Source organism: Cavia porcellus, unplaced genomic scaffold, assembly GCF_034190915.1.
Source record: "Cavia porcellus strain 051 isolate PalLab524CR breed Dunkin Hartley unplaced genomic scaffold, mCavPor4.1 scaffold_10, whole genome shotgun sequence".
NCBI classification, from domain to species: Eukaryota; Metazoa; Chordata; class Mammalia; order Rodentia; family Caviidae; genus Cavia; species Cavia porcellus.
The window spans coordinates 39775059-39802982 of record NW_026947493.1 but is presented as its reverse complement, the minus strand read 5'-3'; the positions used below and the strand labels follow the sequence as shown (position 1 = coordinate 39802982).

The 27924-nt window shown below is 34.8% G+C and overlaps 1 long non-coding RNA gene across 1 annotated transcript; it reads right to left on the bottom strand.

The window, feature by feature from the left end:
- LOC134477769 (uncharacterized) lies at window positions 1-27924 on the bottom strand. Its single transcript, XR_010049962.1, has 4 exons — window positions 27732-27924; window positions 14759-14783; window positions 1454-1548; window positions 1-1137 (listed from the first exon to the last, which is right to left on the bottom strand). It is a non-coding gene; the product is annotated as an uncharacterized LOC134477769 (long non-coding RNA).

Below are 27924 nucleotides of genomic sequence, written 5' to 3'. Positions count from 1 at the left end.
TTTAAATAGCACACATATGTGAACTTTTATTACAGCTCTGATTCAAACTGCGTTTCTAAATCTTTCTTTTCACACACATGTACATTTCTTTAAACATGTACCCTATTCTAGGTATGGCATTAGAAAAAAAAAACTGTTTACATTTTCAGGTTTTGTAAAACTAAGTCAATATCTTTTTTTTTTTTTTTTTTTTTTTTCATTTTTGTCGGTACCAGGGATCAAACTCACGACCGCCTGCTTGCAAGGCAGGCACTTATGCCGCTAAGCTAAATCCCCAGCCCCTATTAACTCAATATCTTACAGAGTAAGATCTGTGACAACATTTAAACCAAGATGTTTTCTAGATTGACAACATGTAGCCAGTAAAAGATGAAAAGTGGATGTAATTGATGAAATTTAGCAAATCTGAAACATAAAAAACCACATTAGGTAAAAATAATTATGTCTCAAAAAACATTCTGGAGAGAAATTTCAATTGCTCTCTTCAGATTTGGGAATGTTTTCAAAAGATAGCTGAAACATCCTGCACTGAAACTGAAAGATCAATGATTTTTAGATCTGAAACTTGAATCTAATTCAGGTGCTTTCTGTTTTTCCTGAAAACTATCCCTGGTCTTTACGTTGTTTCTAAAACTTCATGTTTTATGGCAATTATTGTATTTATTCACACAAAATTTTAATCTTTAGTTAAAGCATAGTTAACTAAGCTATTATCAAGCATTGTCTTAAATTTCAGGTGTATGATATTATTTTAAACTTAGTTTCTTCCATGTAGGATTCTTATGACTCCTCTTTCTACTTTCAAATTTTTAGAGAAGCATCCCGTTATGTTATAAAGGGATGACAGGAAAGACAGAGCCTTTTATATCACACACACATGGATACAAATTCAATTTTTCCTCGAAGAGGAGGGGACAACACCCATCCAAAGAAGGGTGCTGAGAAGGACATCAAATGCACGATCTGCATACATAGTGGAAATGCAAAGGTAGTTTGTTCCAATGCCACGTCTTCCTTACACTCTGTCCATCATCGGGGGACCACAGCAGTCCACAGCTGGTAGATTCAAACATGACCAGTGGGGTAGCACAGGTTTTATTCATTTTGTTCAGAAGCATGCTTTCAACAGAGGAAGAACTAGTGAAAAAAAAAAGTCAGTTTTCAATGTTTCTTTTAAATGCAGTAACTTAACTATATTGAATTCTTGATAATAAAAAATTTAAAGTGTATGTGGATATACTAAGAAACTGTTGGTATAATATTACTGAAAGTAATCAAATACTCAGCCAATTGTTTTATGTGTATGCCCTCAGTGAAAAACATTACAGATTTATTTAAAAAGTCTTTTTATCTAAATTCATTTCTTTCCCATTAGTGCTTTTATCAAATAACACTTTCTAGAATATTCCTTTTTGCATTACAAATAAATACAAATGCAAAAAGTGTTATTTACCTGAAAAATGCCTCAGTTGATTTGTTGTTACAAATTCTACTCTGGTCTCCTCGGGAACACACTTCTCGGAACACACTTTTAAACCTTCTTCAAGACTTACATCCAAAAAAGAAAAGCTGATTAAAAATTCAGTCTCAACAACTTTAACTACAATGTGTGACAAAGCATTAAAACCAGGTAGTAATTACCATAACAATACAGATTTGGAGTTATCCAAAAGGTAGAGTCCTGACTTCTGATTTCTGATTGCACAGATATAAAATTTACTGATATTTGCTTTTTCGTGTCATTTGCATACAGGGATTAGGAATAATAGCATTTCATCACCACTGAGGATAAGAACTGCATGTTCCTGGCTCTCCAAACTCACATGAATACAGATCTGAGTCAAAGCACCTGGGGAGCAAAGAAAAGGCTAATAATGGGTCTTCCGGGGATCCTCAGGGGACTAATAACTCCAGGTGGTCTTAGAAATTGTGGAGAATGTCCCATCAGGAGCTCTTGGGAGGAAGCCAGATCCACACAGCTGGTGCAGTGTTCAAGTCCTCTTCACAGCCACTTCACTATGGGCCTTTGTCACTTCCTAGGGTAGCCCTGCAGTGAGCAGTAATTATATCACGTTCTATAGATTACCACTCACCAAGTAATTTCTCAAATGTCCTCCTTAAGTGATATTTGGAAAGCCACAGACATCAGCTAGGAGGAGACAGTGAAAGGTGCAACTTAGAAAAACAGGGACTAAAAAAGGATGGGTGGCCCCTCAGGGCCCCGGGGCCATCCCACCCCATCTTTCTCTTTCCTTTCCCAGGGCTTTCACAGAAAACTCTTGGACTATCATTAAAAATAAGGGAGTGCAAGGTTAAGACGAAGCAGGCATTCATCTTTAATTCTTGTTTTTGCACATTTGAATTCTCTGGTTCTGCTCTTCACGGTGATATCACTTTTAGGTTGTTATTATCAGTTCCCTGATTTATCTACTGCATCAGAGAGAAAAGGCCCCTGTGTAGGCCCCCACCTGTGGTTATGAGAGGGTGAAATAACACGTAAAAGGTGTCTGCGCCCAAAGCCTGTAAATGGTATGTACCCAAGAAATGGTGGCACTGGGAATAGCTGTACCTGATCATGGAGATCCTCCCTGTTACATTGTGTGTTAATATTTTTCAGCACCATATAAGGAACATCAAGGAACTTCTAAAGGAATGGCTGTGTGCAAAATTCAACTCACAGAATCCAAAATCTTTAAATGCCAACCCATATTTACTTACTCTTTGGACAATTACCAAGCACTACAGTATTTGTGTATCAGCCTGGAAGCTAGAGACTGGAGATACAAAAGAGATAAAGATAAAATATTTACCCTCATATTTCACAAACAAATGATGGAAGCCTATGCACTATAAAGACTAACTATAAAGAGATTATATGAATAAATAGCAGATTAATAAAGAAAAGCCTTTTAAAAACTTTTTTCATATGTGAATATTTTTGCTTCTAAATGAATTTACTCCCACATTTATTATTCTATTATGCAAGCATATCTCAATAAATGGTTATGTTTTTCCAGGTCTACTAATGGCAAAAGCATTGGAGCAAAATAAAATATAGCCAGCTCCCTGCATTATCAGTCTCTGAAACTTTGATGCACTTACTTCCAGTATTTCAAAAGCCTAATATACTTTCTCTGTTCACAAGGTAGGCTAAGACATGAAACAGGAAATAGAGTAATAAGAAGAATGTCCCCTTCCCACGAGGACTTGGGTGGGCCCTTCTGAAGACTCACAGCACTTGTGGGAAATCAAATAGAAAAGGAAGAGTTGGAGGTGTTGCAGCATTAGAGAGCACAGGAGTGACTGGGAGAGATCTTTACAGTCATGTGCTAGGTCCAGTGAAGTCATTTCATCCAAGACTGCAAGTGGCCATCTGGATCCCATCTAGAGCTTCTGCCAGCTCTGTGCCAAAGGAAGCTAAGGACTTAGTCCAGAATTTCTTAACCCCAGTTCTGATTATGCTGCTCAGGGTAGGTGTGTAACGAGGTATATGTCTAATAAGCAGCTAGCAATTGAAATCAAATAGCACTTAAGTTTCATTACATGCTTCCAATTGTGTGGTGTAAATGTTTACTCAGCACACGGCATCAAATTTATCCTCAGGACAAGGCAATGACCTGTCAGAAATGACATGATTTAAACTGTTTCTTAAGCCCAAGTATTGTTTACAAAATTCTTTAGAGACTTCCTTATAAGTGTTAACTGGAAAGTCGAGATAAGCCTTTGTTTATAGCATCCAAAATCTTAGCAAATATTCTAGCATGTGAGTTATGAATTAGGAAGATTTCATTATTTTTCCTTAGGAAAATGAGAGCTATCTGGTCCTGCAGAAGTTCCAAGTCCTTGGGACTATTGCATTAAGAAGTCTTTCAGTATTTATGGGGCTATATGTGGAGTAAGATCAAGACCTTGAAGAAGTATAGCATTTAAAAGAAAAAAAAAAGAGAGAGAGAGAGAGAGAAACATCATCATTTTCCTCAGAAAATCTGATACATTTTCTACAATTTGTTCTCATGAAGGGCCAATTCTCTTTATCACATAAGATACAAGTATGTTCTAGTTGCCCGCCTGTTAGGAAAAAAAAAAAAGATTGCAAAGTTACATTTATTGCCATTATTTTCCATGCTCATTCAGCATCTCTGCCATATCTTGGAGCCCCCTAAGTCACTCACTTTGGTGACTTATGACCCAATCTTTTCATTATCCTATCTTGTTTTTTTGTCCTATTATGCTATATAAAGTAAGTTCATAACATATAACCAAGAAGACCAGGACTTGAGTTTGAAGTCCTAGGCTTGAGTGTCTTGAATACATGGATGGGTCCAAACTTCAGTATTTGTGAGGTTTCCTACACATTTTGATGTGTAGGTAGGGTGCATAATTAACTGTTTACCAGTGATAGCAATACTCCAAACCCATGCTACCTACCATCTATTAATATGTTTTTTAAAATAATAATAATAATAATATGTTTTTCATGAAAGACATTTTAAAAGTATAAGAGTGAATATTATAGATCCACTGTAGGCCCATGAGAAAGTAACCTTACCTATAGGTGAGAATTCTGAACACTCTCAAATCTGTACACCCCTTACCCAGAGACTGATCTTAGGTCAGACAATGTGTGTTCCTTATGTTGCCAGTAAGTGAGACTAAGAAACAAAGCAATATAAACCAAATGTGACAAGGTCCACTCATGTAATCGGATTCAGTGTTGAACTCAAGCATGATTTTATGTCTGACCTTTCTAATTTACTATCAAAGAAGGCTGATAAACTAACTTCTACTCAAAAGAAGGATGCTTTTGTTTTTTAAGGAGGAATACTATTATCCAAAATACAAAAAGTACCTTGTTTAAATATTTTAGGTGAAAAAGTAAAGCAGTTCTGATCCTTTATGTGAAGCTCAAAGAACCACTAAAGAAGAGAGCAGGCAATTTTAAATTTTCTGATAATATGTTTTATCAGTACAAATCAATCCAGGCACACTTATTATAAAACCATTTTGAGGGAACGATTCTTTCTTCAAAATTAAGAATAGAATTCCAGTTACCATTCAGAGAATATTTTTTTATGAAAAATCAAGCTCTTCCCTTCACCTCCAGACCTAGCCTACTTGTTGTTATTTTTAAAAAGTATTATTGTGCATACAAATAGCCAGGGATTTTCTTTTAGTGTCTCAACAAATTTACTAAATAATATCTGAAGGTGGCTCCTGGGAACCTGTATTATTAAAAAGTTTCTTGTACAAAGGTGGGTTATTCAGTAAATAGAGTTAACATCTGGACAGGCTCTGGGGAAAAAAAAATAATAGATTGGGTTCATACCTCATATACAATGAAGCAGGTTAAAGTAAAAATAGATCATGACCAAAAAAACAAGAAAACCATAAATGAACAAGAAAAAGGTTATCATTGAATTCTTATAGTATTTCAGAGAGAAATACCTAACTGGGCTTGATGGCACAAGCCTGTAATCCCAGCACTTGGGAAGCTGAGACAGGAATTTAACTGTGAGTTTGAGACCAGTCTGGGTTACATAGTGAGTTCAAGGCCAGGATGAACCGCACAGGGAGACTTTGTCTCAAAACAAACAAAAAAGAAAATCAGACAAAAATACTTAGAACCAATGAATTAGAAGGTTAATTTGATAGTATGAAAATTATATATATATGGAATAAAGTGAAAATAGAAGGAATTAACTGAATGAAATGCTTAGTTTGTTTGACACTTAAAAAGTGTGTCTTTTTAAGGCAAAAGAGGCCAGCAAATCAAAAAGAAAAGAAATCCAACAACCTAATGGAAAAAAGAGCTGAAGGATTAGAACAGGTAATTCACAGGACAAGAATACCTATAAGCAAATGGCTCATAAACAAATGAAAAGACACATTTTTCATGGTAACCAAAATTATATGAACCAGGCATGGTGGTGCATGCCTGTTATCATAGCACTCAGGAGGCAGAGGCAGGAAGATTCAGAATTTGATCCCAGTCTTGGCTACAAAGTGAGCTCAAGGCTAACTTTAACTGCATAATGAGACTGTCTCAAAGAGACCAAAAAAAAAAAAAAAAAGTGAAACTTACATTGAAATATTTTTAATGATTTAGAATGATATAAATCTTAGTCTGACAACACACCAGGGTATGGAAATTGGACCACTGTCATATGGAGGGTAAATTAAATATCTATGAGTAACAATGTGGAAATGGCTACCAACACTATAAGTGGTCATGTCATTTGACCTAAAGATTTTTCTACTGGATACATATGAAAAGATGGTTATAAAAATTTATTTATGCAATATTGCTTGCAATAGTAAAATATTGAAAATAACCCAAATATCTCACCATGAAGGATTGCTTTATTAAACTAGGGCTGAACCACATAGGAGAGTACTCTGCTGCTACAAAAGACGGAGGAAGACTTTATGTGCTGACCCCGAATGACGTCTAAGAAATAAATCAAACTACAACATAGTATAGTATAGCATAGTTACTATACTACTTATGTTTTTTAAAGACAAAAGGAGAGTGTTATGGTTGGTATATTGTGTGAACTTGAGCAGTTTAGAAGTTTAAGATTCAGCCAGAGTTCGTTCTTTGTAAATATCCTGAGCCTGTGCAAGAGAAGGGCACAAAGGTGGTGTGAGTGCTACGCCCATCGAGGGAGGGGGATCTGTGTACCATATAAGGAAGGAAAAGAGGTTTCCCTCTGCGCCCCGCATCTTTTTTGCCCTGGCTGCTTTTTCTGTATGCTGCCTTGAAGTATTGCTCTAGTGCCATGTTACCCTGCCTTGGAGCCAGCTGATTATGGATTGATAACTCTACAACCTGTGAGCTAAATAAATCTTTCTTTCCTTTATTTTGGGAGTTGGGTATTTTGTCTCAGCAATGAGAGAAAAGTAACCAAGACAGAATTTGATATCAGTGGAGTAGGGTCCTTGTTGTGACTATACCTGACCACGAGGTTTAAGAGCCTTTGGAAATGGCCTGTAGGAAGAGTTTGGGAAATTTCAGAGATGTTGTGTGAAGCAGTAGAGCTAGAACACCTTAGGTCGTTCTGTGTGAGAGATTCTTGTTAAAGCTAGAAGACCAGAAAATGGGTGTACACCAGGTTCAGGAGGTTTGTGCTGGAAAGAAGGACTGCACTGAATGTTTGATTCCAGATGATGTGTGTCATGGCTTGGCAGAACGTGTGTCTGCATTTTGCTCTTGTCCAGGGAATTTGCCTTCGACTCAGATTAAGCATGGCAGATTAATTAATCAGGCAGAAGAAATTTCTAGGCAGTCAAATGTTTAGGCAGTGGCATAGATATTGTTTGGGGGATTTTAGCCAGATTTATGTTACAAATCAAAAACAAAGAGCCCAGCATGCTGATTTAAAACATTATGAGTCTGGCCAGAAAGAAAGCTCCAATAAAGCTGTGGACTGCAAAGATATAACTGAAGAAATCTCAATTGCCGAGAAGGAACAGAATAGAAAAGATGACATGAAAGTATCACAAAAAGCAAGTCTTGAACCTTGGCAGCCTCAAAAGTGCAAGTGAAAATCTTTGTTTTGAGGTGAAAGCCACAGAACATAATGTTCCAGAATGGCAGTGGTGTAGAAAATCGGTCCTCAAAATTGGATTCAGAGTAACCAGCAATCCAAGCACTCAATCTCTACAGCTAGAAGCAAGGAGAGCCTGGCTACTGCTCCCACTAGCAGCAGACCTTGGCATCATTCACAAAGTGCTGGTTTGAGGTGCATGCAGAGTGCAAGAGTTCTGAGGTTTAAAGGGCTTCCACTCCAATTTCTGAAGGCCTGGGAGGCCAGGCAGTATGGCACTGAGGGGCAATGTGTGAAGCTGTGAGTGTGAAGCCAAAGGTGCAGTGGAGACCCCAGAAGTTTGGAAAAACCAAGAATGTGAAAGCTGCAAGGAGAGGGCAAAGTGGGCCTAAGAGAGAAGCTATGGGATCTACAACCTCCAGAAGTGCTATAGGGGTGGAACCACACAAGCCCTTTGGAGCTCACAATCTGCTACAGATTGCTTCAGGTGTTGGACAAGCAATTGTAGGACTTAATGTTTGCCCTGGTGGATTTTGAACTTGCTTTGGTCCCCATGCTTTGTATTCCCCTGTCTGTAACTTTAGGAATGAAAATGCTTATCTTGTATCCCTGCATGTTGGAGGTGTTTAACTTCATTTGTAGAAGGGGCTTGCAGCTAAGGTTTGCTTTGCATGTCAGAGGAGACATGATACTTGAACTTTTCAGCAATGCTGAAACTATTAGAACTTTGGCAACTCTTGCAGATGAACTAAATGTCTTTTGCATAAGTGTGTGTACAGTCTATGGGGGGAGGACAAGATGTTATATTTCTAATATAATATAATGTTATATTTCTAATATAATATAATGTTGATAGACTCAATGCTGGTTCTTAAGGATTATTAAACCTTTGTTATGTCGAAGCTGTAAAATGTTTAAAATAAGAATGTCTCATATCTGGAAACTGGTTTAAAATAATGTTTCTGCTTTCCAAATTGACAAGGGATGGATTATCATGGTTGATACACTCTGTGAACTTGAACAATTTAGAAGTTTATCTAAGAAACTCAGCAAAGAGCCAGAGTTCTCACTTTGAGTCCTGCATCCGTGCAAGAGAAGGAAATGTAGATGGTGTTAGTGCTATACCCACACTGGAGGTAGAAAGAACCTTTGTCAAATGTAAAGGAGAAAAAGAGGCTTGCCCCACCCCTGCTTTTTTCGCTCTGACTGCTGCCTTGAAGTGTCAAAACAGTGCCATGCCACCCTGTCTTGGTTATGGACTGAAAGTTCTACAAACAGTAAGCTAATTAAATTTTTTTTCCTTCACTTTGGGAGTTGGATATTTTGTCTCAGCAATGACAGAAAAGTAATGAAGACAGAGAGCCACTGATTTTTTGCTGTCAGAATTTTCAGTCTCTTCACTATAATTACTAAAAACATTTTTATTTAAAATTTGTTATCCAGCCCCCATCTGGGAAGCCATGAATAGACCACCATCAGACTGGCAACAGCCAGACCCAAGCTTTTCCCCATGAGTCAGCACCATTCTCAGACTCCAGGGAGAGAACAAGTCCACACCAGGAAACAAGCCCTGTCTGGAAACTAGCACCATGTGCAGGCCATCTCTGGACTGATGACAGCCATACCTAAGCCTTTCCCTGTGAATCTGCCATTTGAGGACTTCAGGGAGAGAGAACAAGGCCACACCGGCAGGCAAATCCTATCTAGGAAATAGTGCCATTCATGGGCTGCCACCGGACTAAGAACAGCCAGATTCCAGCCCCTTCCAGTTTATGGGCTGGAAAACAAGAAGTACCTTCCTTCCCCTCACCACCCCACGTAAGCAACTGGCTGATCTGGAGAAACACAGGCTGTGATGATAGCTATCAAGGTGAAATGTGATTGGACACCTCTGGTGTTTTGGTGTTTTACTGAACTTGCAGGTCTGGGACCAGTGGTCTGATCATAGATTCAGAGGATAGCAATAAGCAGTATGGCATCTGGGGGGAACTCCTTCTGAGGTTTGCGGTCATTGTTGATTCTCTGTTGTCTTGTTTTGAAGTCCTATATCATTTCCATTGTTTTGTTGGGTTGGGTTTTATTCTCTTGTTTTGTTTGATTATGTTAAATCCAATGGCATGAGAAGCTATTTCAAAGATAGCAAGATACATTATGGGAGCAATTTGGAATTTACTATTATCTTGTTTTGAAGTCATTTGTTGCATTAATTGTTTTGTTTTTATTACTTCTATTCTATTCTGTTCTATTTGATTTTTACTTTGTCTGAAGTTCTCTGTGTATATTTTGAAGACAACAAAAGGCATTATGGTAACTGTTGTTGATTTCATAGTATTTTGAAGTCCTGTATCTTTTGCACTGGTTTGTTTTGATTGATTTTATTCTGTTTTATTATCTTTGGTTTTATCCTCTTTAAAATAAATAAATAAATAAATAAATTTTATGCAAAGTAATAAACTACTATAACAAATCTGCATGCAGGCAGCAACGAATTCCTAGTACCAGGGAGTACCAGAATGGGCCTCCATCATTGTTCAGCCTTTCTCCAGACAGAACCAAGTCTTTGCTATTATCTATTCAAATTTTCTGTTACTACCATCAGCTCTCCCTATGTAAGTTTAAAAAAGTTCCAAGGAAAGGTAATAAGCAAACCTAAAATATATTGAAATGAGTATGCATAACAAAAGTTGGAAATGATAACACACATTGAGAGAGGTGACCTCATAAAAATAAAATATACTTCATAACTGATGTTGCAGAATACCACTTCTCAAACTTTAATATGCTTCCAAAGCATCTGTGAATCTCAGAAAGTACAGATCTGATGGACCAGGCTGCCTTTAGGTTCTGCATTTTAGACAACGTATCAAGTATTCGACCTACTGAGTCACAGATAATATTTTGAATAGTAAATTTGTATTATGATTGCATACAGCACATAATGAACCCATGTATAAATGTTAAATATATAAGTTGTTGATGTTTTGATATATTGGTGAATTCAAAAACAGCTAATGGAAAAACCAACTGGGGGTTCAATTGATTAGGAATACATTATTTTTTCTTTCTAAAAAAAATAGATTGTGAGCTCCAATATCAAAATACTGGCAATTCAATAAATTTTCAGAAATGTGTATATGTTTTTATCTGTGTATACAGATATATGTACGTTTGTGTATATATTAGCTTTAGTGTACATAGAATAACTATGGAAAGTTCTGGAAAAGTAACAAGAAATTTAATACTGAGTTTACAGAATAGTGTATGTATGTTACTCTATTTCCTCTTATATTTTTTTAATTTGAGTCATAGGAGGATGTTATTTATTAGTAAGCTTTTTAAAAAATTGATTCCTAGAACTGAAAACCTCATTTAGTAGGATAAAAAGGGAGAAGATTTGTACAAGTCTAAATCTACAGCAAACTTTTCCAAGAAAGATGTAATGCTGCACTGATCTCAGTCAGTTTGGATCAAACTTAAATCCACACACAGAAATGATGAAATGTACAGTAGTCATATCCTTGGAAATTGAGGGTTCTCTGCATTTCCAATGACCTGAAAGTATGCCTATTAAAACTATTTACAAATTGGGTCTGGTACACAACTCTAATCCCAGCACTCAGGAGCCCGAGGCAGGAGGAGCACTGCAAATTGGAGGCCAGCTTTGCTTACATAGTAAGTTCAAGCCCAGCCTGAACTACATAGCAAGACCCTATGCAAAAAAAAAAAAAAAAAATCATGTTTAAAAATCTGTTTTAAAAATCATCTTTTCTAGAAGGATGAACAAAGCAAAGAACTGGCACCCTATCCCACTCTTTTTATTTAGGACAGATCTACAAAGTAATTTTTAATGTTTTCTTCCTAATACTATGTCCATGTTCTGGGGGATTTTTTTATTTGTTTGTTTTTTTGTTTGTTTTGTACCATGGATTGAACTCACAACTTTGTATTTACTAGTCCCTATGTCCATGTTTATAATCAGTATTTTTATACATCCACTTATGGATTTGGAATTTTACACTTTTACCATTAACATCTTGCTATGATTAATGAAAATCTGACCTGTCTGTAACTCCCCACCTCTCCCCATTATCCACTAGACATACAACAGGGTTCATTTTAGGTTTGTCACTTACTAAGCTCATAATGGAATACAATGTTTTCATTTTTACTGTTTATCAGTGGAGGCTCTGGCCTGACTCTCCACGGGTACACAGATGAGACTGTCACTCTTACACTTTCTTTCACTAGCCCTTACACGTGGTCCTCCAAATTACATTGCCGAGGTGATGAAAATTATGTTCTGTTTGCATCATAAGAAGGTAGTCTGTAGCTTATCCTGAAATATTCATCTAAAAGGGGAGAATTTAAGGCAGTTTTACTTAATTATGCCCATAAAAATATTCCTCACTATTAGGCAATAATAGTACTATCTGCCTATATTTTATTTCATGTACAATTTCTAGTACTTTAAAGAGTTCCTAATTAATTTCTTTTTCCCTTCCATTATTCATATTTTTCTTAATTTTCAGACCTCAAAACCTTCCCCTAATTCTTTCATTTTTCCTCTATAATGTTATGTCATAATTCCCCATAATATCTTCCTTCTAGACACTTTCATTTTCTGCTGCAACCTGTACCATTATCTGTTACCATAATTCTCTTCTGAAAACCATCACTGTTGTTTTCCATGGTAGTGTTCTCGCCACCCAGTGTGTTCTTTAATAAAAGGGAAACCTCTTGGCCCTCACATTGCTCCACCTACTACCTGAAGACATGGCTCAGTCTCCCAAAGGCTTGCACTTCTTGACCAAAAGTCTCATGTCACATCAAAATATCATCTTCCACATGCTTCCACATTAGCAATCTGTCCTTTGTGAGAAATTTCCTAAGATGTTGATTCAAATAAAATAATTTGGAGCTGCATTTCAATTTATTTATTTAACTTGTACCAGATGTGCTTCATTCTATTTCATCTAGAAATATTACACTTTATTTTTCTTTCTGGCATTATTTGACAGCACTAACCTTTTTATAATAAAGAGTGTTTAGTTACTAAATAATTTAAAGTACCACAAATTGACCAGTGACTAAAATTTTTCAATATTTTACTAAGGTACTCTTATTCTATTTCCACTATATATCTGTTGTTTTAAAGTCTCCTTATTATTCTGTAAGATGCGGTAGGTGAGACACTGTATGATTCCCCACCAGCCTGATTAGCTTTTTTCTATTTTTGACAGAATATAGTACTATGTCATGGCTATGTACAGCCTTGATTCCATTTAAATATCTGTGACAAATCCTCTACGGAGCAAAGAGAAGAAGACTAGAGTAATGTGACTAATTCAGCATACATAATTAGTTAATGTGCTTAGTTATGATTCAGAACTATGAAATTCTTAGAATTAATGGAATGCATAAGAGATAGACAATCTGACTTTCCTGTCAGGGTTTAATTTATGCCAAATACTAACCTTTTATTCAGAGATCACTATCTTGAAGACATTAAATGTTCAAATATATTATATTTTTCATTTAATTTTTAAAATCTGTCCAAGGAAATCTGTTTACAGACTTTGCTGTTCTTTTTTTTTTTTTTCAATTTTTATCACTGAACATTTACTGAATGTTTGTTGCTTATAATTTCCTCCTACTTATCCATCATGGTGCTAGCTTCTTGAAAGAATCCAAATAATTGAAATGCAGTATCTAACCCCAAGAATATGTTAATTTAAATGGAGACACCAGAACTATGAACATTGAAACAAAAATATTCAAAACAGTTAATAAAAGAGTTACTCTATGGTGCAAATAATTGAATGATATTTAAAGAAATCTGAAGAAAAAAAGAAATGCAAGAACTGTAATGCTTGTGAACATTTCATGAACAAAGTCATGACTGGAGAACTACTGATAAACTATTTTTATACAAATATTTAAAACCAATTTTTCCATACTGCTTTTAGATTATTACCTAATTTTTTTAATATATTTTCTTTTTATCTATGAGATAGGTCTTAAACAAAAGGATTAATGTTTACTTTTGAAATTTGGCTTTGAATTTAAGCATGTGTATGCATGTGTGTTTGTGTGACTTTAGCTAGTTCCTTTAATTTCTATGAAAATTCATACAAATAAAACTATTCTTAAATAGTTGAAATAGAATTAATTAAAGTAACTTGAACTCAGAAGTCATGACAGTTTTAGAAGATGAACATCCAGCATTAATACAATGGAGTAACATTACAGAAGTTATTCTAGATAAGTTTATTTTAAACATGAATTCTGTAGTCAAGAACTTACGATATAGGAATACTTCATTGAAGATAATAGATAATGAAAAATCTAAAAGTTATGAAAAGCAACAGTACCAAGTTGGATGGTATGAAATAGGTGGATCAAAATTCAGCACTTCAGTCTGATACAACAGAGGATGACCTTCCTTTCCAACATGGTTCTCTTGGTAGTCATCATTTATAGATCAGATTTGACCAAATTAAAAAAAAAAACTTGTGAAACCAGAAACTTATGAAAGGATCTTTTATTTCTAAAATCCTAATATTCAAGTCAAGGTAGTTGAATCATCTCCAGAGTAATCAAAATAGTAACTCATCTTTTCTGAATGTTATGAAGTTCCTGAAAGAAGAGTCTTTTCTATCTCTCAGCTCCATCAAGAATCACTTGCTTAACAAGTTGCTTTTCTGATCTATGTTTTTCTGTACTTTACTAGACTCATTCATGGGAAATAAGGCAAAGAAAGCATACAGAAATATTTTTCAGTCTTGACCTAGAGTTCTTAGGACAAAGAAAAACAATATACTGAGATCTACTCAAGCTTGGCTTCTCCACAGATCATTACAACCAAGATGCCAATTAACATGAAATATGACAGTGGCTTTTGTGATGTGGACAGCTGGCCACTTAGACATACACAAGGACCACCTGCTTGTGTAGTATAGGCCACCAAACAAGCACCAGATGGTGACAACATTTGAATGTCATGACTGGACTCACATCTCAGCCCTATTTAAAATGGACATTAAGAGAAATAGCTTTAAAATTCACATTTGGTCTGGAAAAAAGGCAGTTATCTACAAATCTCACATGTATGACTTGGGCCAAAAGAATCATTCTTGGGCATTAGTGGCCCAACAGAAGTTCTACCACATGTAGCAATTAGAAACAATTGGCTTAAACAAGATATACTTTACCTGCTGAGATCACCGTATGCGAGGCCTGGGGAGGAGAAATGAAGAAAATTTAGCTATAGGGAGATTTGATTGAGGTGACAAATATAAGGGTCGACAGAAAAGCAAAAAAAAAAAAAAAGGTTGTTAGAAGAACTCTGTTGCCACAGCAAGGAGAGGATTTAAAACATGCCATTTTGGCAACACGTCTAAGTCCTTGAAACTTGCTCCTAGTACACACATTAGGAAAAAAATCTGAAATTTCAAGTTATATTGCTCATAGAAAAAGTATAAATACAACTTTTGTAATAAATACGCATTAGACTATTGATAGAACATTCAAGACCCAATCACTTCCCAGGGTCGAACAAAATGTTCTGTTTAATTGGCTAATGTCCAAAGCACCATGGAATAATTATAAGGAAAAACTTATTTAGCAATTCGGAAAACATAGTTATACTTTGGACATAGATAATCCATGCTTATATTTCATAAGAAAGAAATAAAGAAAGTAATCTTCTTTGGGGAGCCAAGGATCACCTATAAAATTTCTAGTACGTTATGTAATAGCTGAAATACCACAAAGATTTCACTAATCAAACTTGTTCTCCATTATAGTTTGATGTCTCTGCACCATACGAAAAAGAACAAAAATTAAACCAACAGAAATTAGATTCCCATCTCCCTAACAACATACATAGGTAAGTCTTGTTGAGAATAGCAGCCAGGTGTCCAATATAATTTCCTGAATTTTATAATGCAGCTAACTTAGCAGGTGGTCCTAAGTCTCTAAATCAAATTGTTAGGGTTTTATGGAAAAAAAGAGTCATGTTAAAAAAAGTTCCTACAAATGCTAGAAAAAGCCAAAAATATGATCAGGCAAAAAAAATATTGGTTAAATTTCAAAAGTGCATTTCTCAGTATTGTGTCAAACATGTTTACTGAACTGTACAATTAATAGAAAATATTCTGTACTAGAGTCCCTAATTATTATTCCACACAGAACAGAACACCTCTTCATTATCCCTTTCTGAATTGATTGTGTACATCAAACAGTCAAGATATAAATAAAATATGCCTGCATGCATAATACCCTCGCATTAAAGCTGAAAGCAATTAACCTATGATTTCTCATTAATTAAATTAAAATAACCTTCTAAAAATGTCTAAAATCAAAACAGATTTCTCTTAGTGTGGATGTTCCTCCCAATGATTCAGTGATCCTGTTTACTAAATTTATCACGGCAATATAAAAATGTTATTTCTGATTGTAACCCAGACTTGTCTCTAGTTTTCTCCTGATATTCCTGTATTTTTTAGCTAAACCCAATTAGACTATTAGTGGGTTTGATTTTCTTTTCTGTTTTTAGAAATACCTGTGCTCATCAATAATTCTTTTCTATTAAACAGTATCCCTGAACTGTATCCGTGTCATACAGCACAAAGTTGAATGTTAGTTGGTGAATTTTCTGAATGTAGGCAGTAGGCCCATGTAAGTGAGACACCCAAGAAAAATAATCACCTGAATATGGGTGTGCCCTTGGTCAAGCTGGAAAATGGTCATTATTCCCCGGACAAGCACTTTTGAATTCCTCCTTTATATCTGTGATTTCCAATACTTATGATACTAAGTTATTAGTTATTTCAGTAGTATAAACACTAAGGAGTTTTTATTTTCTTTTAAATGGACATAAAAATATATGCTAGAAATTTTCCTTGACTTCCTCTGAACTTTACAGATTTCCTGGAGTCCCACACATAGAATACATGTTCACAAATTTCTAACACTTAAGGCCAATTCTTCATAATTCAAAATTAGATGCAAAATTTTGCTTAAGTGTCATATGTCTATTGATTCATCTTTTCTGTAATGTGAAAAGCATAGGTATTCACTCTTTTTGTCATATGTACATATTGTCTTCTGGAATCTCATAATGTCCAGCACAGTGCTTCCCTATAGAAAGTTCTTAATACTATAGTTGCTGCTGTGTTTAATTTTGGAGTCCTTTCTTTCTCCCAACCACCACATGGATGTCAGTGACACACTTTTCTACTAGTCACATAGGTGAAAATTTTGGAGACATATTTTACTCTTTCACCATCTTTATCTTTTTATCAGTTTCCTTATGAGGTGCTGTCATTTCTTCTTTCAAAAGATGGGATTGCTTCCTTTTTCTTGAATCCTATCATGACAGCCTAATATAGGTATTCATTTCTTTTCCTTTAGAGCTAAGGGACAATAGCCTTTCACTCCCCTTCCTGTCTATAAGTTATCCTATGATGGGTATTGTCTTTATATTTTGATAAAATATATATTTTTGAAGTTTTGTTTTCCCTTTACTCTCTCTGCATACACCTGAACACCTCTATAGTAGCCCAAATTATCTGTCAACCAACCAACAAATACCACCATCTTTCCCATCTACTCCTCGCTTGAAGAGTCCTAGATTTTGTATTTTAGTGGCAGTACAGGTCCTAAACTTTTACAGAAGGGTAGCTCTTCCCCTGTTCAGTGCTGATCTAAGTCAAGCAATGGTCTACTGGTACGCACTTGACTGAATGCTGATCAACAAGCACTAAGGGACAGGTGACTTATAGCTTCTATTCCTGAATAAAATGACAGTGCCTCATAAAGAGAAAAAATGCATTCCAATCCTTCCTCATAGCTCAAAACATCAGATGAAGAATGTGATACTTAGATGTATGCCAGTAATCCAGAATAGCACATGAAAAGGACAAGAAAACATTGAATATTTGATGGCATTTTGAGATGCTATACCAATAATTAAAAACTTTTGGCTAAAGAATGAGAAAAATTTAGTAAATTTAATATATTTAACTATTTGAAAAACGTTGGCCATGCATGGACTGCTCAGGAGACAGTCAAATGCCAACCTTTTCCTGTGACTCAGGGCCATTTGCAGACTGTGGGGGAAAAAACAAGAAGTCAACAAGAAGCAACCCCTCTCTGTGAATTGGTGCCATCTCCAAGCCACTGGGATGAGAGCCACGGTATCAACCCCTTCTGGTGCACAAACTGGGAAACAAGAGCCAACTCCTCTCCCACCTTAAACAACCAGCTCATTCAGAGTAACACAGGCTGCAAAGAGATAAAATACAATGTAATCCTTGCAGGGTTTAGTGTTTCACTGACTTTGCAGGTCTAAAGCTAGTGGTCTGATCATCTATTCAGAGGATAACAATACATAATGTAGCATCTATGGGGATCTCCTTCTGAGGGCGGTTAGCCATTGTTCCTTCCCTGTTTTCTTCTTTTGAAGACCTGTATCATTTTCATTGTTGGGTTGGATTTTATTCTAGTTTGCTTTGTTTGATTTTATTATATCCAACGGCATGGGCTGTTATTTCAAAGATAACAAGATATATGATGGTATCTGTTTTGTATTTACTATTATCTTGTTTTGAAGTTCTTTATTGCATCCATTGTTTGTTTTTATTGGTTCTATCATGTTCTGTTTTGTTTGATTTTTACTATGCCTGAGGTTATGAGCCGCTATTTTGAAGACAAGAGGTATTATGGTAACGATTACTGATTTCTTGTTTTGAAGTCATGTGTCACTTATACTGGTTTCCTTTGATCGGCTTTATTCTGTTTTATTTTGCTTGATTTTATTCTCTTTAAAACAAAAATGTCAAAAATTAAAGGAAATTATTCTGTGGTGCAAGAAGAGTCTGCAGACAGATTGTGTGAAGTATGGTTCTTCAGTGACCCAAGTTAGAAACTCACTGGCACAGAACAGTGACGCCCAGTACTGTGGAAGTTTTCGATAAATTCTAGCTGTAGATTAATCCCATGCTACACAGAACCTAATTTCAGCGAACATACCATTTCCAATTCAATGAAGGCACTTGAGAAATTCACCAAACATGTATTTAAACAATTTATTCTGCTATGTGAATTCTTAGAAGTCCCTGAAGAAATGCATGCCTGCAGCATGCAATGGCATTACACAAGTTATTGTAGTCAATACTGCAACTTGTGTATCCAGCTCCTCAAGGCAGTTTTTAGAAGATCAGGTCAATGGCTTATGTTTGAAGTTTTATTTTAAAGTGATAAGGGAGACTTGTTTCAATATCTTTTAAAACTAAATTAAAATAAAATGATATTTATAAAAAATTACTTTTCAAAAAAGATTTTATGACAAATAAGCAAGCTTAAAATGATGCATTAATTCAATATTTCTGCATACTATCATTAATAAAACACTGTATGCAAAGCATATGAAAGACATATAGTATAAAGAAAAGTGACTGAATTTTTACAAACTAACAGACACAGGTATGATTTTTTGGCCCTTCAAAGTAGTCACCTAAAACAATATACTTTATTTCAAAAATGCTCAAAATATATTCTGCGGACATATCTTTCATGGTGGCATATACTAATCGTTGATAATGGAATTATGTTTTAAAAGCAAGACAAACTCATTAAACTTAATGAAATTAATCTCAACTTACCAAAATTTTATTTTCCACAAAGCCCAATTAAACTCAAATTTCCCTTACATCCTACATTTTTGGAAGCCAGGCTTCACCAATACATACACTTCCATGGCTCTTGCCCATAAAAATCTTCATTCCTTCAAAATATCTTCCCAGAGTACTAGGACCAACCCACAGTGCATAAATTAAAGAAAATTTCTGCTAAATAATCTACTTCTTAGTTCTATATCTACCAAATTTATGAGATGGACTCTCTTTTTCTATGCATTTCCTAAAAAGTCACTCAGTCTTAATCTATGTGAAACATCAGAGCTTCTTGTTGTTATTGTAGTGCTTTTACTTCATTACCTGTAAAGCTGGCATCTACACTTCACTAAACATATATTCCTTGAGGGTGCAAGTATGATTATCTTCAAATGGACACAGGTCCATTTTCATATGTTCCTTTGTGTAACAGACTTAGAAAGAGAGCTTTACTCTCTAGTTTACAGAAACCACCTCAGAAAGTGTGTCCCATATTGTGCCAGCCTTTGGAATCTTTTAACCTTCATTCTTTCCTTTATTTCTAAGCCTCATGGAAAGGAAAAAATATCTCAGAAAGCCTTTAATACTTAATTAAAAACCTTATTTAATGGATTGATACATTTTAAGAAAGAGCATGAAGATAAAAGGAGGGCTGATTCGTATTGCAAGTGAGGAAGGGAAACATTCTCCACTGTACTTCCCAAACATCTCCAATGCACAGGATGAACATAGCCTTGTATTCTCCTAGGCAAAAGGAAGATTGAACCAAAAATTTAGATATTTCTTCTCAATTAGAGTTTTTAAAAATATGTTTTACTGGAACATTACGTATATCTGTTATAGCACATCTTCCTAAGCTTTTGGAGTCTAGGAATATTTTTTTAGTTATTTTCCAACTCTGTAAGTTGAAAAACTAACAAATTATGGTTTTTGTCCAATAGAATCCCCATTGACTTCTTTTCTTAGATATGCAAAGACAAATTTTTTTTTCAGTTGCAATTAAATTCTTTTACTCTAAATACATTAGTATCTTATCATTTTTCATTTAAATCAGTTTTACTATTGATTTGGTCATATTGTTGAATGAGTAACATTAAGTCCTTAACATATGGTTATTTCATTTTTATATCTGTATGAGTTATGATTTTATTATGTTTGTGAAAATTAAATTTTAACACTAAATAAATACAAATATCTCTATTTGACTAGACAGATGCAAGGGAGAATACATAAATTGACTCTGAATATTGCCACAGTTCTACAAATACATTCTCCTCACATTGCAAAAGGTATATCCAGCTATTTTAATTTGCTGCACATATGTACCCTATCTAACTTTTCTGATTATGATCTGATTTTCATCAAGTGCCCATTTGAACTTAATCAGCTTTCTGGGTTGATTATTCTTTAGGAGGAAACTATGATGACCATAAAAATACAGATTTCAACCCAATGGTATGTGGTATACATTTGTTTATAAATATCAAATTATTCTTCAGTCAAATGTAAGTGGTATGCACACAACCAGCTTTGAAGAGAGATGAAGTAAAGGTAAGTATTTTAACATAAAAGAGAGTAAGGGCATTGGTTTTAGAATCAGATCTACGATCTTGAAATGTGTAATTAGTCATTATAAAATGTTCTTTACTAAAAGACAAAGAGTTTGAGGAGTCTCAACACATAAAAATGATAACATTTAAGCAGATGGAAATGCTAATGACACTGATTTGATCATTAAATATTGTATGCATTTATCAAATAATAATAGTACATCCCATGAATATGTATCAATATTTTACATTAGATAAACATTAAAATAGATATTTCTTTTTAAAAATCATACCTAAGACTAAATTCTGTGCCACTTTTTAAACTGTGTGACCTTTGTCAAGTCATTCAATCTCTCAGAATCTGAGTTTCCTCATTAGTAAATGACAGTACTAATACAAGATTTTTAGGTAGATTGATATTTCCAATCTACATATCAGTTGAGATCATTGTTCCTTTCATTTTATAGCCTTTGGAAAGTTCCATCCCAAAGACTATTTTTCTGCTTAATCATTTTGCCTTCTAAATTTTTGACTCTGTCTAGTCTTTTAATATGTTTTGCATCTGCCATCTACATCTTTTTCTGTGCTAGCCCCTTTGTTCTTATTTCCCCAATGCACTACTACTCACACAAGGCCTGAACCTGTAGACATTAACAGAATAATAATCTTTAAAATAATGATTATAGATGATGAAGACTATTTCCTGTTCCCTAAGAACTTTCTTGCTATAGAAGCTCCCTTTCACTCCCACTTTTTTGTCATATTTTGCTTTCCACTCTCAACCACCATCTCTCTTTCACGCTTTTCAAAAATCAGTTCACACTCATATTCTCACATTCAAGGACATTCCTATTATTCCTAGAGAAACTGTTCCTGAGAACTTCGTGGTCAGGATTTAAAGTAACATTGTCCCTTAGCTACTGTTATGGTTTGTGTCTGGATGTCCCCCAAAAGCCTCACGTAGTCAAGGGGGAAGGCCTCTTGAATTTGTACCTGATATATGGTCCAATGCTGGGATTATAGGTGTGAGTGCTATACCCATCTTAGGGTGGGAAGCCTACATAACATATAAAGGACAGAAAGAATCTTCTTTTTTACTCCTACCTTATTGCTCTTGTTGATTTTGCAGTCTTCCTCTGCTATGAAATGTTGTCCCTCTGCTATTACACCTTGTCTTGGAGCCAAGTGATTATGGACTGAAATCTCTACAAACTGTGAGCTATATAAACCTTCCTTCCTTAATTTGGAGCATTGAGTATTTTGTCTCAGCAAAGAGAGAAATTTAACCAAGACAATTACATTCTTAAAATTCCTGGAAGAGAAATTCAATCATTATGGGTTTAGATCCCCACAGTATAGATCTTGAAATGCTATTTTCATTTGAATACACAAATTCCTTTATTTTTATTAAAAATATGATTGTGTTATTTTTGATCACCCTTTATAAATTACCATTTCAAACATCATGCGGGAAAAAATCAATGCTTTTGTTTTTTAGCACACTTAACAATAACTCACTAGCTTTACATTTTTAATATTTCCCAACAAAGGGACATTTTTCCCCTATTTTGCTCCAACAATCACTTCTCTTTCTATACAAAAGATGGAAGCTGCTTTGAATTTGATAGAATAATCCTTCTGAACTTCCAGGCTTTGCCCTTCTTCTTGTGTTGATGACACTATCGGTATGCTAGATATAACATATAACCTGGGATTCCACACAGAATCTCAGAAAAAGCACATTCTACTCCCTAGGTTCTGAGTGCACACACTGCTAAAACAGGAAATGAGAATGGAACATCAGGTTAAAAACAAAAATCATCTCTCTAAACTGGAACTATAAAAATTATCTCATTATTACCATACAAGTAGTATTTTTGTTGTTGGTGGTGGTGGGTGGTGTTTATTTGAGATAGGATCCTACCATGTAGTTTTTAGGCTGGCCTTGAATTCTCCATGTAGCCCAGGCTGGCCTTGAACTTGCAGTTATCTTCCTGCCACAGCCTCCTGAGTGTTGGAATTATAGGTGTGAGCCACCTTGCATAGTAGAAGGACTAATTTAGGAATAATGCCAGCATAACCAAAGGTAAGAGTCAGAAAGAAAGAGGGACAGACAGACAGACAGACATAAAGGCAAAAAGACAGAAACAGAGAGAACCAGGAAACAGAGAGAATGAGAGAGACAGAGAGAAGTTGTTTTTGTTTGTTACTGTTACATAATTGAAAAACTTTTTTGTCTAAGCCACTTTGAATTGAATGTTCTATCTCCTGTAACAGAGAATCCTGTGTAATATATTCAATTCATCCAAAACAGACTTCAAGAAATTGATGCAGTCATCCAGATAAAAGTAAAAACAGACATGGAGACACATGATTAATAAATAAAGGAAATCTAGACAAAGTTCCATGTAAACCTACTAAGTAAAACTTACAGTTTCCAGGAGAGCATTCCAAATTCAAGATCTTCTTAACAGCTAATTAATTAATACTTGAAAATTAATAATGTACATAAAATTAAATAAAATGAATTGCATAAAAGGACCCCTGTTTCCTAGTTCAAGAGGAAAATTTCTGAAATAGTTCTTCATGGGGATGCACCATGTGTGTTATCAGAGGCAGTATCCTCAGTGATAGTCTTATCAAAAATATACTCTGAGATTTGTTTGACTGCATTTTGCAATGAAGCTTAATAACAATCAAAAAAAAGTAATGACATCAAGACACAATTCAGTATGTGTAATATTATGAATTATCAAAAGACTATGGTCTAACCAGGCCTGGTGGCTCACGCCTGTAATCCCAGCACTCGGGAAGCTGAGGCAGGAGGATTGTTGCAAGTTCAAGACTAGCCTGGGCTACAAAGTGAGTTCAAGGCCAGCCTGAACTGCATAGAGACCCTGTCTCAAAAAGACAAAAAAAAAAAAAAAAACTATGGTCTGATTACAAAGCTCTCTGACAGCTAGCAGACAAAGAATGTCTCTGGGTGAATGGTTCTCAAATTTTTATCGGTCAAAACTTGTATTTATATGTAGCTGTATTTTGGTTCATCAGGTTGACTCTTGACTGGGGCTCCAGAAAGTCCATTTACCAACCTTTCCCTCAGTCTTCTCTATCCCTAGCATGTTAACCTGATTGAAAGGAAGACCTCTGAAGTGCTGTTTTTAAATGGATAGAGAGAACAATGTGCTATTGGTGTTCCATACACTGTATTTTCCCACAATTCAGTCCTCTAAATTTCAAAGTAGAAAATTCAATTTCAAATTATCTGTTATTGAGAAAAATCAATGCCTGCATTAATCATTAAATACTACTATAGATAGGATTTTATCCTTCTATCCTTCATGTTCCACAGAAGAAAAAATAATTCAATCAGGACACATTCCTTAAAATGACTTCTATAATTTAGAACTTGAGTCTCCCCCAAAGGCTCATATGTGGAAGAGTTGGTCCCCAGAGTGGAGCTATTGGGTGGTGGTAAATCCTTTATATGGTAGGATCTAATGCAAGTTTTTTAAATTCAGTGTAGGTGTGTCCTCAAATGCAATTATAGAACATTAGTGTCTTATTCTTCCCTTCTACTTCCCTGCCATAAAGTATTTTTGTTCTCCACATTCCTCCTCTAATGTGCCACTTTGCCCAAAGTTACAGAGTCAACAAATCATAGATCAGTACCTCCGTAACTGAGTCAAAATGAAATTTTCCTTCATATATCATAATTGTTTCAGGTATTTGTTACAGTAATTAAAAAATGGCTCATGAAGATCATCAATACAGTACCTGAAAGAGAAATCCGTGACCTAGGGAAAGAGTTATATGTCTATCTCTGTGTTAGGACAAAACCAAATGGGCAGTAAAGAATTCTGCCATTGAGCGTACCATAAAATACACTATCTTGGAAATATTCAAACAACATAGGATCTTTCATAACAGACCGTGCAGAGCATCTAACTTTGAGCGCTAAAGTTCTTAAAGAACACTTGAACATATTTTGGATATAAATATACTTCCATGAAAATGAATGATTCAATAAAAGATAACTGAATGTTATAAAACATTTTCCAAAAATTGTTGTAGAATAAACCAATTGAATGTTGTAGAGCACTTTTCAAAAATTGCCGGGCAGAACCTAGAATCATTGAATAAAGCAGATTAATTCTTTTATATATTAGGTGGTAAAACCAGTTGACTGGATAACAAAATATTATAAAAGAAAATTGTGAAGATAATTAGAATGAATGATTTTGAGTGAAACAACAGCATTTCAAGTTACAGAAGACAACTTTTAATAACTTGTAGTATTTGATTGATTAATGAACATGTATAGTATCCTAAAAAAACACCAACCTGTCATCTATAAAATAAATAAAGTATCAATTAAAGAACAAGAAATATTTCTTATAAAGCAAAAATATAACTGGAAAAATCACTATGAGGGTTGAGATAAATAAGGCATTTTCTCCTAACCACTAAGCAAATCCAAAAGTAGTTTAAAAATAGAAGTTTATTCTGGTGAAATTACAGAAAAAAATAATAATCAAAGACATAATAGAAGACAATATTGCATCACTGAAAAAATTAGTACATTAAATGGTACCAGAAATACTATTTCAAAAGACTTACTTCTAAACACATTCTAATAAATTTAAGTACAAGGAAAAAGAAAATTCTATAAGCTTTCAGAAAAAAACATGAAGACAACTCATTACAGTTATATATCTAATTTTAAAAGACTGCATGTTTAAAAGCAAAGGAACATTGTCTTCAAAGTTCCAAAGGAAAAGAAATAGCTGGACATGGTGGCACATACCTGTAATCCCAGCACTTGGGAGGCTGAGCCAGGATAATTTCCATGAGTCTGAGGACACTATCAGCTACACAGTGAGTTCAAGATCAGCCTGGACCACACACCAAAATCTCATCTCAAAACAAACATAATTAAATGAAATAATACATAAGCGCCAAAAGATGACTTTCAGACACATAAAAATTTACAAAGTTTTTCATAAATGTAGATTAAGTGGAAAAAACTTTGTCATCAGTATATGAATACTATTCAAGTCAATTATTTTTTAAACTTGTGCTAAGTGTGCCACAAAAAAGAAAAGATATGGAGTCTAGAAGAAAAAATGAAAATATTTTGAAACTACACAAATGCATTTCCTTTTCTGTTGATATCCTACCACTTGATTTTTAATTAATTTTAAAAGTGACTTAGTGTTCCTCTGAATTGAACCCAGGGTCTTGTACAGCTAGGCAAGCAATTTGACACTGACCCCCAAAAGAATTTTTTTGTTTTAAAGATAATAAAATCTATCAAAACAAAACAATCAATTCAATCAAAACAAAGTAGTGAAATCAGTACAGAACTTCGAAGCAGGATAATAGGAAAAGAATAATGGCTACCATAGTATCTTTTGTTATGTTTCTAATACTTGTCCATGCCATCAGAAACAGCCAAATGAAAACAAAATAAAACCAATCAAAACAGAATACTGAATAAAGCAAAAACAATTAATCAGAACAAAACATAACAGTGAGAACAGTACTGGATTTCAAAATCAAGGTAGAAGGAAATCCGCCATCTTGCTATATTGCATACTGTCATCCTCCCAAAAGATGCTCAGATCATTGGCCCCAGGCCTGAAAAATCAGCCAAATAATGCAAGCATTCAGTTGCTTTTTGTACTTCAGTTGCTAACAACTCATCCTGTCCTCGGAACCAGCTGGTTGCTTATAGGGGTGGTGGGGAATTGGTGATTTTCAGCCCGCATAACAATAGGCTTACAGGAGACACTACCTGACTTTCCTCTTCCTGGGCCCTCACGTGGCTTGTGCAGCTCACAGAAAGGTTGGCCAGTTGGCTTATTTCCCAAAGAGAATTATAACTAGAGTTATCAAGTTTAATAGAAACATAAAGTACTTGAAAATTTATAAACAAAAATATAATTTTTTTTCATTTTACATGAATAAGAATCAAATGATACTGTCAATGTTAATAGATTAAGAAGTGTATAATGAAGTAATAAATGTGAAAGAATAGAAATACATAATACATAATATAATTATGAGTAAGGAAAAAAGTGTAACAGTAATAAGATTAAATTAACATCTATTTTTCATACAGATGCATAAACAGATGCTGTCTAAAATTGTTAGGTACAAGAATATTCATAAAAGAATGATACACCAGCAGAAATAACTAGAACTTTAAAAAGTATTTTATCTGAGAAGTAGATTTGTAGATAAATGATATTATGAGAGATCTTATTATTGTGCCCTTTTTTACTATTTCAAATTCTTACATAAACATATACTACCAGAAGAATATTAGCAAAAATGAAATCAATTATTCTAAATGTTATTACATGAGATAATTATCCCAAATGTACCTCTCTCACTATGTTGAATTTTATGAGTGACAGTCCCAGTATTTATTTTTTGTTTCTAGTTCTCAGTAACAAACAGAATTCACAGCTCAAGATTATAAAATTTTTAGAAAAGTAATATTTTGAGTACAATTTAAATATGATAAAGACCCTGACGGAATCTGCTCAGTTCCCTACTGCTTGCTAAGTCAGTTACCTTTAACAATATTCTTTGAAAGTTCCCATACATTTTTATTACTAAGAATTAGAATCCTGGAAAATGGAATAAACAGTTCCTCATATGAGGCAACCAAGACAGCATTCACTAGGCCCCGAGACAAAAAATTATTTTCATTATAATTCAAAAGTTCCTCCAAACAGCTTGCTCTAATAATCTAATCGTGAGTACAAATGGGCCCTCTTTTGAGTTTAATCTGAGAGGAAATTATTCACTTTATGTCTAGTCTAAAGTATAGAAATAAGCAGAGAGGAGGAAGTGCAGTTCTGTCTCTGATTACCCCTAGCACTCTACTCTATGCTTCCATTTAGCATGATTTTTTAAAATGAAGAATTATTCATATTTACTCAACTCACCAAACAGAAGTCCCAGAATCACCGTAGTCCTGCTCTGCATTAGGTTCTAGGAGTGCCCGACAGAGAGTCATCCAAAGATAGATATCTCTTCTGCAGAGAACCCCAAATAAGTGGCAATCAAAAGTGTGGTTGCCAAATGATGCAGGCAGCCTCTGTCAGTCAAGTCCAACTTATCTGGAAAGCTTTTAGGACT